Genomic DNA, 8,997 nt, shown 5'->3' on the forward strand with positions numbered 1-8,997 from the left:
TTAAAATGAAATACTATTAGCACTGATGTTTACTTGCTTTAAGTTTTGCTTTACATTGAACTGTGTATGTATCATCAAAATCAAATCAATACATCAGCTCAATGGTACTGAATTTAACTACAATATGTCATTGTGGCAAAGAAATTCTTGATTATAGTAAAATATCACTAGCAAATAATGCTATTTGTAACCCATGTTACTAATCAAACCTTGATATTCTTGGGGTAAAGATTGAGCCAGGTCTTTGAGCATACACAGCAGACAATTGTCCCCTTCCTGAACCACATCTATAGCTTGAAAACCATACAACTCATGCAATACCTATTGTGTTACTGTTAATATTAATACTTACAAAACAAATAAATATTTAAAATTTTTCCAATAATATGAAGATTCTTTTACCTCCAAGGAGAAAAAAAATGATAATCACATTTAAAATATTATTTTACAGAAAAAGTTATCATAGATTTGTTGGTTTAAATATTTTAATTTTATTTTTAATTTAAATTATTTTATTTATTTACATCCCATATGTTGCCCCCCCCTTCAATGTCCCCTCCCAGAATTCCTCATTGCATTCTTCTTCACTAGCCTCTGAGAGGGTAATCCCTACTCAATATGGCCTCCCCCTTCCCTGGGGCCTCAAGTCTTTCTAGAATTAAGCACATCTTCTTCCACTGAGGCCAGACCAGGCAGACTTCTCCTATATATGTGCCAGGGAACTTGAACCAGCCCATGTATTCTTCTGGCTGGTGGTTTATTCTCTGGGAGCTCCCTGGTGTCTGGGTTAGGTGACACTGCTGGTCTTCCTATGGGGTTGCTCTCCCTTTCAGCATCTTTAATCCTTCCCCCAGTTCAATCATAAGGGTCCCCAACTTCAGTCCAATGGTTGGATATAAGTATCTTCTTTCTTAGTCAGCTGCTGGTAGGGCCTCTCAGAGGAAAGCCATGCCAGGCTCCTGTTTGTAAGCACATCATAACATCAGTAACAGTGTCAAGTCTTGGTGTCCCCTCCATAAAATGGATCCCAAGTTGGTCATTGGTCTGCCTCTCAGTCAGTCATTTTCCATTTCTGTTCCTACAGTTCTTTTAGACAGGAACAATTCTGGGTCAGAGATTTTGACTATGAGTTAGTAACTCTGTCCCTACACTTGAGGCCCTGTCTATCTCCTGGAGGTGGAGTTCCCTTTCCCTGATATTGGGCATTTTGACTAAGGTCACGCCCAATGAATCCTGAGGGTTTCTCACAACTGGGTATCTGGTACTTTCTAAAGGGTCCCCCTACCTCGCACTCACAGAGGCTGCTTATTTCTGTACATTCTCTTGGCCCTCTGGGCTTCTCTTCTGTCCCCTCCCCATCATATCTGATTCTGCTTTACCTATCTGTCTCTGCATAACAACTATGCAGTTTTTATAACTATTACTTTCTAGTACAGCTTGAGGTCAGAGGTGGTGATTACCACTGTTTATGTTTTATTTCTTAGAAATGTTTTGGCTATCCTGGATTCTTTTCTTTTCCATATGAAGTTGACACATTCTATTCTTGATTCTAACTTTATCACATCTTTATGACATAACAACTAAAGTCATCAAACCAAGGATGCTATGAAGTAATTAATTCATCTAAATAACATTAATTTATGAAAGTTCATCTTCATGTTGATTTGAAGGAAATTTGCTCAACAGTGTGGGCTCATGCCCAGGAATTATTAGGCTAGGTAATAGGAACAGGAATGACATGTCAGCAGCAAGAAGCATTCCTGGAATAATCACTCACAGCTCCTTACATTCTCTGATCTCATCAATCACAGCTATGCAAAACAGTCAGCCATCTCAAGACAACTCACTCGCTTACACTAGTTTATCCTAGATGGCTTCTGAAAACTAAACTGATTACAAAAATAAAACATGAAAAATGTTAAAACTTGTAGCAAAGAAAAAAATAATATTTAGATACATTAATAAATGTAAAGTATCAAAAATATCCACCAGTGAATTAGTAGTATGAGATATGCAATTGAATAATACGATTTTATATAAAACATATTCAAGTCATTAGATTTTATTGATGAGTATATAAATTATTTTTACAATAATAATACCTTTCTTAGAATGACACCACTTAGTGCTTACTTCTAAGTACAGGCTAAATCTAATAGCAAAGTATAAATTTATTTTGTGAAAAACTAACAAATTTTTAGCAATTAATATAAAATAGGGATATTTCAAAATTTTACACAAATAAACTATACAATAATACACGGATAAAGGATAAACAATTTAATGAGGTAAATTTATATGTCATAAATAATCTAGTAAACATTATTCCATTTGCAGTATTATGCAAACACCACCTCTCTCTAGTCAAACTTTTTTTTGAATTTTTGAGATTAAAAGTTGATTAAAATAATTTTCTTTCTTTTTCTTCTTTCCAAATTCTCCCATATTTTAAAATCCATGAACTCCTTTTCACTATTTATGTATATAAAACTCTTTGTGTAGGATTGAGATCGGATGACTTTCCATATAGTTTGGCATGATAATTGTTGGAGTCTTTGTACAGATCATATTGCCAAGAGTTTATGGATTGCTTCTGAGATTCTACCCTACTTTTAATGTTCATGTTTTTCCCATCCCTCAGACCCTCCTAGATTCTCCCCACTTCCCAACCAAAGCATCTAACTCTTTCTCTCCCTCCTCAAAACAAAATGAAACAACATATCTAAAAATCAGGACAAACAATGAGGAAAAATAAGACAAAATGCTAAAACAAAAGACATTCTTCAACTGCAAAGCTATTTAATTTGGTAATCATCCGATTCCAATCCATCACGTCCTTTTGTAACTAGAAATAAGTTTTTCAACCCTGTTTTGTTCTGTTCTGTTTATTTTCTGTGATGAATTAATGGTAGAGGTTGTAAACACCTTTGCTTACTTTTGGGACAAGGTCATTTGATACTCTAGGAATTAATCAGGCAGGGTTGGAGGGCCCACAGCAAGACTGAGGCTGTGACAATTGTATTGAAAGAAATCATACTTTTTATATCTTTTTCAGAAAGAGACTATAATGGTAATTTCCAGTATCAATATAGTTATAGTTGTTATACTGGGTACACAAGACTAATGCCTAATATTTCTTTGTCCTGTCAAGCATCTACTCTTTATTCACCATTAAGAAAACAAGAAGAGAAACACAAAGCTGCCAGAATGCTCCATAACCTGAGAAGTGCATTGGTCTTTGTGGAATGCCAAGTCACCTTGTACCTCAAGAGTCATGGACTCTAACCTGAAACATGTGTGATGGTTGTCTCTCAAGACACCTTGACTAAGCCTACGCCATCAGTTCTCTACAAATTTGACCTTATTTTTTTTACTAATTTTAATTAGTACAATGTTTTCAAAACCCATTTATGTTGAACCATACTTTTGCATTCTGCTCGATGTAACTGCATCATATTTAGAATGAAGTGCTGGGCAGCTAATACCATCACATGTTCTGGTTTGATCAAGGTAAATATTTTCTCTCTGAATTGTTTACTGGCTTTGTTTTGGGAAGATATACCCATTATTTGTCTCTTTACTTTGATGTGATTCATGAAAATTGCTTTGCTGTGTCTGTCTTAGATCATTCATAATGTACACTGCAAGTTTATTCAAGTTATCAAATATTTCAAAATCATTAACCCTATTTTTTAATATCCAATAATATTATATTTCTTAATTCTTGAGTGGACTTTTAAGTGTATTTGCATGTGAGGTGTAGTACACATTAATGTAAATGTGACAGTTCTAATTTCTTTAAGATTCACAATATATGTGAATACACACACATATATATGTGTATGTATATATATGTATGTATATATATATATGTATGTATGTATATATATACATGTACATGTATATATGTATGGAAAGATTTATGTTGAATTTCTAGATTATGAAACAGATAAATTAATAAACAACAAAGTCATAGATGAAGAGCAGTGTTCTCTGACAATTAGTTTATAACCTCTAGACATCTCATTAAACTCTCAAATTATTTAGATGTGATTCCTGATTTACTTAGAAGGTCCACAGGGAAATGTTTCTATAGTTTCACAAAATGTATAAATTTGACCTCTAAAGCCCCATGTTAAGAACTACACTGGGAATTCAAGACAGTGCTTTCAGACAGGTAAGAAAATGTGACATAGCCATCTATGAACTTAAAAATTGTCACATTTTGTCCTATGCCTTCAATCACTGAGTCCATTTCTAATACTGATTCTGTACTTTCTGAACTCTCTAAGATGCTCATGGAGCAATTGCATGACATTCACTTTTTCTTCATGCTAATTTTTAATACTTGTAATGAAAAAATATCAATCCTTATAAGCATCTTTGGAGATTACTCAGAAATATTATATAGCCAAGATTTTTAATGTGAGTATATATAATAGAGTAATGATTCACTTAATACTCCCTTATTTTCACAAATAAAGTATAAGAAATGTTGGGTTTGAATATGATAATAAAAATCTTTAATTTAATTGTTTGCCAAAATGTATGTTTGCTTACTATTTTTAAATTGTAGCATATATTCATAGTATGAATTTTAGTATGACCTAAAACATATGCACTGTCCTGACTTTTTAATGAAAGAATTTGAAATTTGATGATTTCATGTCTCCTTTATCTGTCTTTCTAATTATCAGTTATTTTTGCTCCAGGACCTCTGACAACAATTACATTCATTTTTCATAAATGTATAGATATTATTGATTTCTAAATTGTTTGATATAGAAATGAAAATTTTAAATCATTAAAGATGTGCCTATCATTATTTGAGTATGATAGATTTTTATCCATTTTTATGGCTATGACAAATTTGTTCTACATTTAATTATAATCTATTTAGAGTTTTAAAAACAATCTTTCAGTAGTCAGTGATAGAGTAACTCTGACAAAGATAATTGGTTTCCTCAAGACGTCTTCAATCTATAAACAAGAAAGAGTTATATCTATTCATCTAGAAATATGATCTTTGTGCTGCACTTTTTTAAAAAATTTCAGCATGGTAAGATAAACGAATAACATAGAAATAAGGCATTTGTTATATTTCTTGTTAAATGCAATATATTTATTAAATATGAAAGTTATTTGGGGCAAATGCTACAATTAACATTTAAGTGAGTAGAACAAATTAAATATACTGTTTTCACAGAAAAGTGTAAGGCATTTTGTCTATATTGCTAATTTATAGATTACACAAGCAATTATGTACAATATGATTACTTTGAAGGGTCATGATTGTAATTTCCTTTTTTTTTCAGTTAATGATGGTGCTCATGATATTCAATAAAACTAATGTCTACTACTTTACATTTAAATCTACCTGATATTGGATGTTTTTCCATATATATCCTATGATTTTAGAACTTACCTCCAATTATTTTTATAATTAAAATTGCAAAGAAAGACCCTGACAAACAAAAAGGTGTGGACATAATACACAAGGAGATTTCAAAACACATCAAATTATCTGTGAAATTTATTTAAACCTTTATTTCATTTTACATTTATAATGCTGTTAACCATAGTAAAAATATGTGGAATATTAAGTATTACAATTTATTATAATAAAAACCACACTACTTTCTGGAGAATTTTGAGTCATTATTAAACCAATAATAAGATATTCTTACTAATTTTTACTTTATACTTTTCTAGGTATTTCATTATAATATGCAAATATATTTATCAAAATTATCTTATATTGAAAGGTATCCTTAGGAAAAATTTATAAGAAAATAATTATTTCACATAGATATACTATTTTCCATTAATTAATTTATATTTTTAATTTACATTCTAATCACACCTGTCCCTCCTCTCAGTCTTCCCCATGCATTTGGCCTCTCCCCAACCACTCTTCTCCCTCCCCTTGAAAAATGGTGAGGTCCTTTTCTTGGTTCCAACCCACCCTTATACCTCAAATCATAGCAGGACTAGGCACATACTTTTCCACTGAGGTCATACAAGGCAGCTCATTTAGGGAAACAGGATCTAGAGTCAGGCAATAGAATCAGGGTAATCCCAGGTTCCAGGACTTGGCAGGTCCACATGAAGACCAATCTGCATGTCTGCTACATATGCTGGAGCGGGGGTCGGGGGGAGATGCCTAGGTCCCTTCTATGCTCATTAGTTGGTGATTCAGTCTCTGAGATCCCCCTAAGCATCCAGATTAGTTGATTGTGTTGGTCTTCTTATGGGGTCCCTAGCCCCTCCAGGTTTCTTAACCATTCCCCCAAATATTTCATAAGACTTCTAGAGCTCAGTCTAATGCTTGGCTGTAAGTTTCTACATCTGTTTTAGTCACCTGCTGGTTGGAGCATCTCAGAGGACACTTATGCTGGGCTCCTGTCTTTAAACACAGTTTGGCAGGTGCAAACATAATCTAAGGCTCCAGGGTAATTGAAGGAGGAACACAAGCCTGCAGTGCAACCCTATTGATGACAACTCAGCACACCCTCTCTTAATTGTCAGGGATGGGGGTATTGCCTTCATTTATGTCTGTCTCACACAGGGTTCCTGTGTGTCCAGGCTATCAGTAACAAATACGGCTTTCAAGAGTGGGTTCGCATGTCTTGTGACAAAAGTTTGAACAAATAAGAAGCATCAAAGTCTCATAGTGTATCCCTTTATCCACTACCTGTGTAGTCACAGTAATAGTTGTTTCTTCCATCCATACTGATTACAAAATCATCAAGAATCAATTGAAACAGAGCTTGCACTCCAGTGTTACTCTTGACACAGGGGAGACAATGCCTTAAATAGGTCAAATGAACAACAAGAAGCTTGACCTAATTAGCTATCTACTTATCATTTCAGATCAGTAAAAGGGTTCAGTACTGTGCATTGGTATGTATACAAACAATTGTGACCACATCCACTTTATGGTAAGTTCAAACTCTAATTAAAAATTGAAAAAAAAATTATAAAGGTGCTTCTTGAAGGCTATTTGGGGCAGTATACATGTAATGCAGACTAAAATCCTGCTTCCTTTATCTATGAACAGGCACTCCTGTTTGAGACACAGGATAGAGTTTTCAATGACGTATTTGCCAAAATTTACCTTTGAATACTCTGTATAAATGCATCAGAGATATATGTGATATACTATCTTTGGTTTCTTGATATAATTGCAATGTGTGATTTTTCTGTAATATTGAACTTGCATGTCTACTCAATATATTTTATATTTTAATACTCTTATATGCTTTATCTGTAAACAGTTCTGAAGTAGAGTTGATGCATTTTACCTGTTCTTATACACAGGAAGTATGTGAATTTGTATGTATCACTAAAGTTAATAATCATATGTCACTATGAATTTGAATTACAGAAATGATTAATGAAAACTCTAAAGAAGTACAATAAATAGTTACACACTTTTGAAATTATTAAAATTTTTGTTAATGTGCATGAAAATAAATTGTGCATCTATCATTCTACTTTAAGCTATGTTTTTAAGTACCATCTACCTATCTTTCATCTATCAGAGATTGTGACTCATGAAATTAGTTAAACATCACACTAAACATTAAAAGCAAGTGTTCTATACATGTGTATTAAATATATATATGAATGTAAATTTAATATTGGATACTGAAAGAATTAGATATATGCTATCTATCATCCTTTTTAACAAATTCCTCCAATTAACAATAATTTAACTCTACAGGTAATGCAGATTTCTCTAATTAGAACAGGCTGTCCCATAAACTAGGATGGAGAACCAAAATCACACAGTGGTAACTGAATTCATCCTGATGGGCATCACTGACCACCCTGAGCTGTAGTCCTCATTGTTTGGTTTGTTCCTTCTCATCTATCTAATATCACTGGTGGGAAATTTGGGCATGGTTGTCCTTACAATGGTGGACTCCAGGCTGCAAACACCCATGTATTTCTTTCTCAGACACCTCGCTACAACTGACCTTGGTTATTCAACAGCTGTGGGACCCAAAATGTTACAAAATTTTCTTGTAGATCAAAATAGAATATCCTTTAACCTTTGTGCTACACAGTTAGCCTTCTTTCTTCTGTTCATTGCTTGTGAACTTTTTATTCTGTCTGCAATGTCCTATGACCGCTATGTGGCTATCTGTAAGCCTCTGTTCTATATGGTCATCATGTCAAAAAGGCTATGCTGGGTGCTTGTAGTAATCCCTTATGTTTACTGTACAATTGTGGCTCTTTTAATCACAATTAAGATTTTCACTTTGTCTTTCTGTGGCTCCAATGTCATCAGTCATTTCTACTGTGACAGTCTTCCTTTGTTATCTTTGGTCTGCTCAAATACACAAGAAATTGACGTGATAATGTTGTTCTTATCAGCTTTTAATTTAATTTCCTCTCTTCTGCTTGTTCTTGTGTCCTACCTGCTCATCCTTATAGCTATACTTAGGATGAACTCTGCTGAGGGCAGGCGCAAGGCTTTCTCCACCTGTGGATCCCACCTGACTGTGGTCACTGTCTTCTATGGAACGTTGATATTTATGTACATGCAGCCCAAATCCAGTCATTCCTTTGACACTGATAAATTAGCTTCAGTTTTTTACACCCTGATTATCCCCATGTTGAATCCTTTGATCTACAGCTTGAGGAATAAAGATGTAAAAGATGCTCTTCATAGGACAGGGAAAAAACTACACAGTGTTTGCTTTTGAAATCCACACAGGATTCAATTCCTTCACTCTTTATTTTCCATATAACGGTTTGTCAAGTACAAAGGATCAACAGAATTAAATCTTATCACTCCTCCTGGTAGTGGAACATCTAAATTCTCTATAAGGATTTATGAATAAAACAATAAATCTTACACTTTTTACTGAGTAAGGTTGGATTCTAATGGGATATATTTAGTCACACAAAATATTCATAAAGTGTAAAGATCACAAGATGCATTGGTATAGCTTTGTCCTCTTTAAATAGAACAGGAGCTATAGAGCA

General features: G+C 33.6%; 1 pseudogene; it reads left to right on the forward strand.

The window, feature by feature from the left end:
* The first annotated feature begins 7,772 nt into the window (after positions 1-7,772).
* Positions 7,773-8,714, forward strand: LOC110289386 (olfactory receptor 8K3-like; annotated as a pseudogene).
* Positions 8,715-8,997: the final 283 nt, after the last annotated feature.

This window comes from Mus caroli, unplaced genomic scaffold, assembly GCF_978045245.1.
Source record: "Mus caroli unplaced genomic scaffold, Mus_caroli_1 scaffold_2, whole genome shotgun sequence".
NCBI classification, from domain to species: Eukaryota; Metazoa; Chordata; class Mammalia; order Rodentia; family Muridae; genus Mus; species Mus caroli.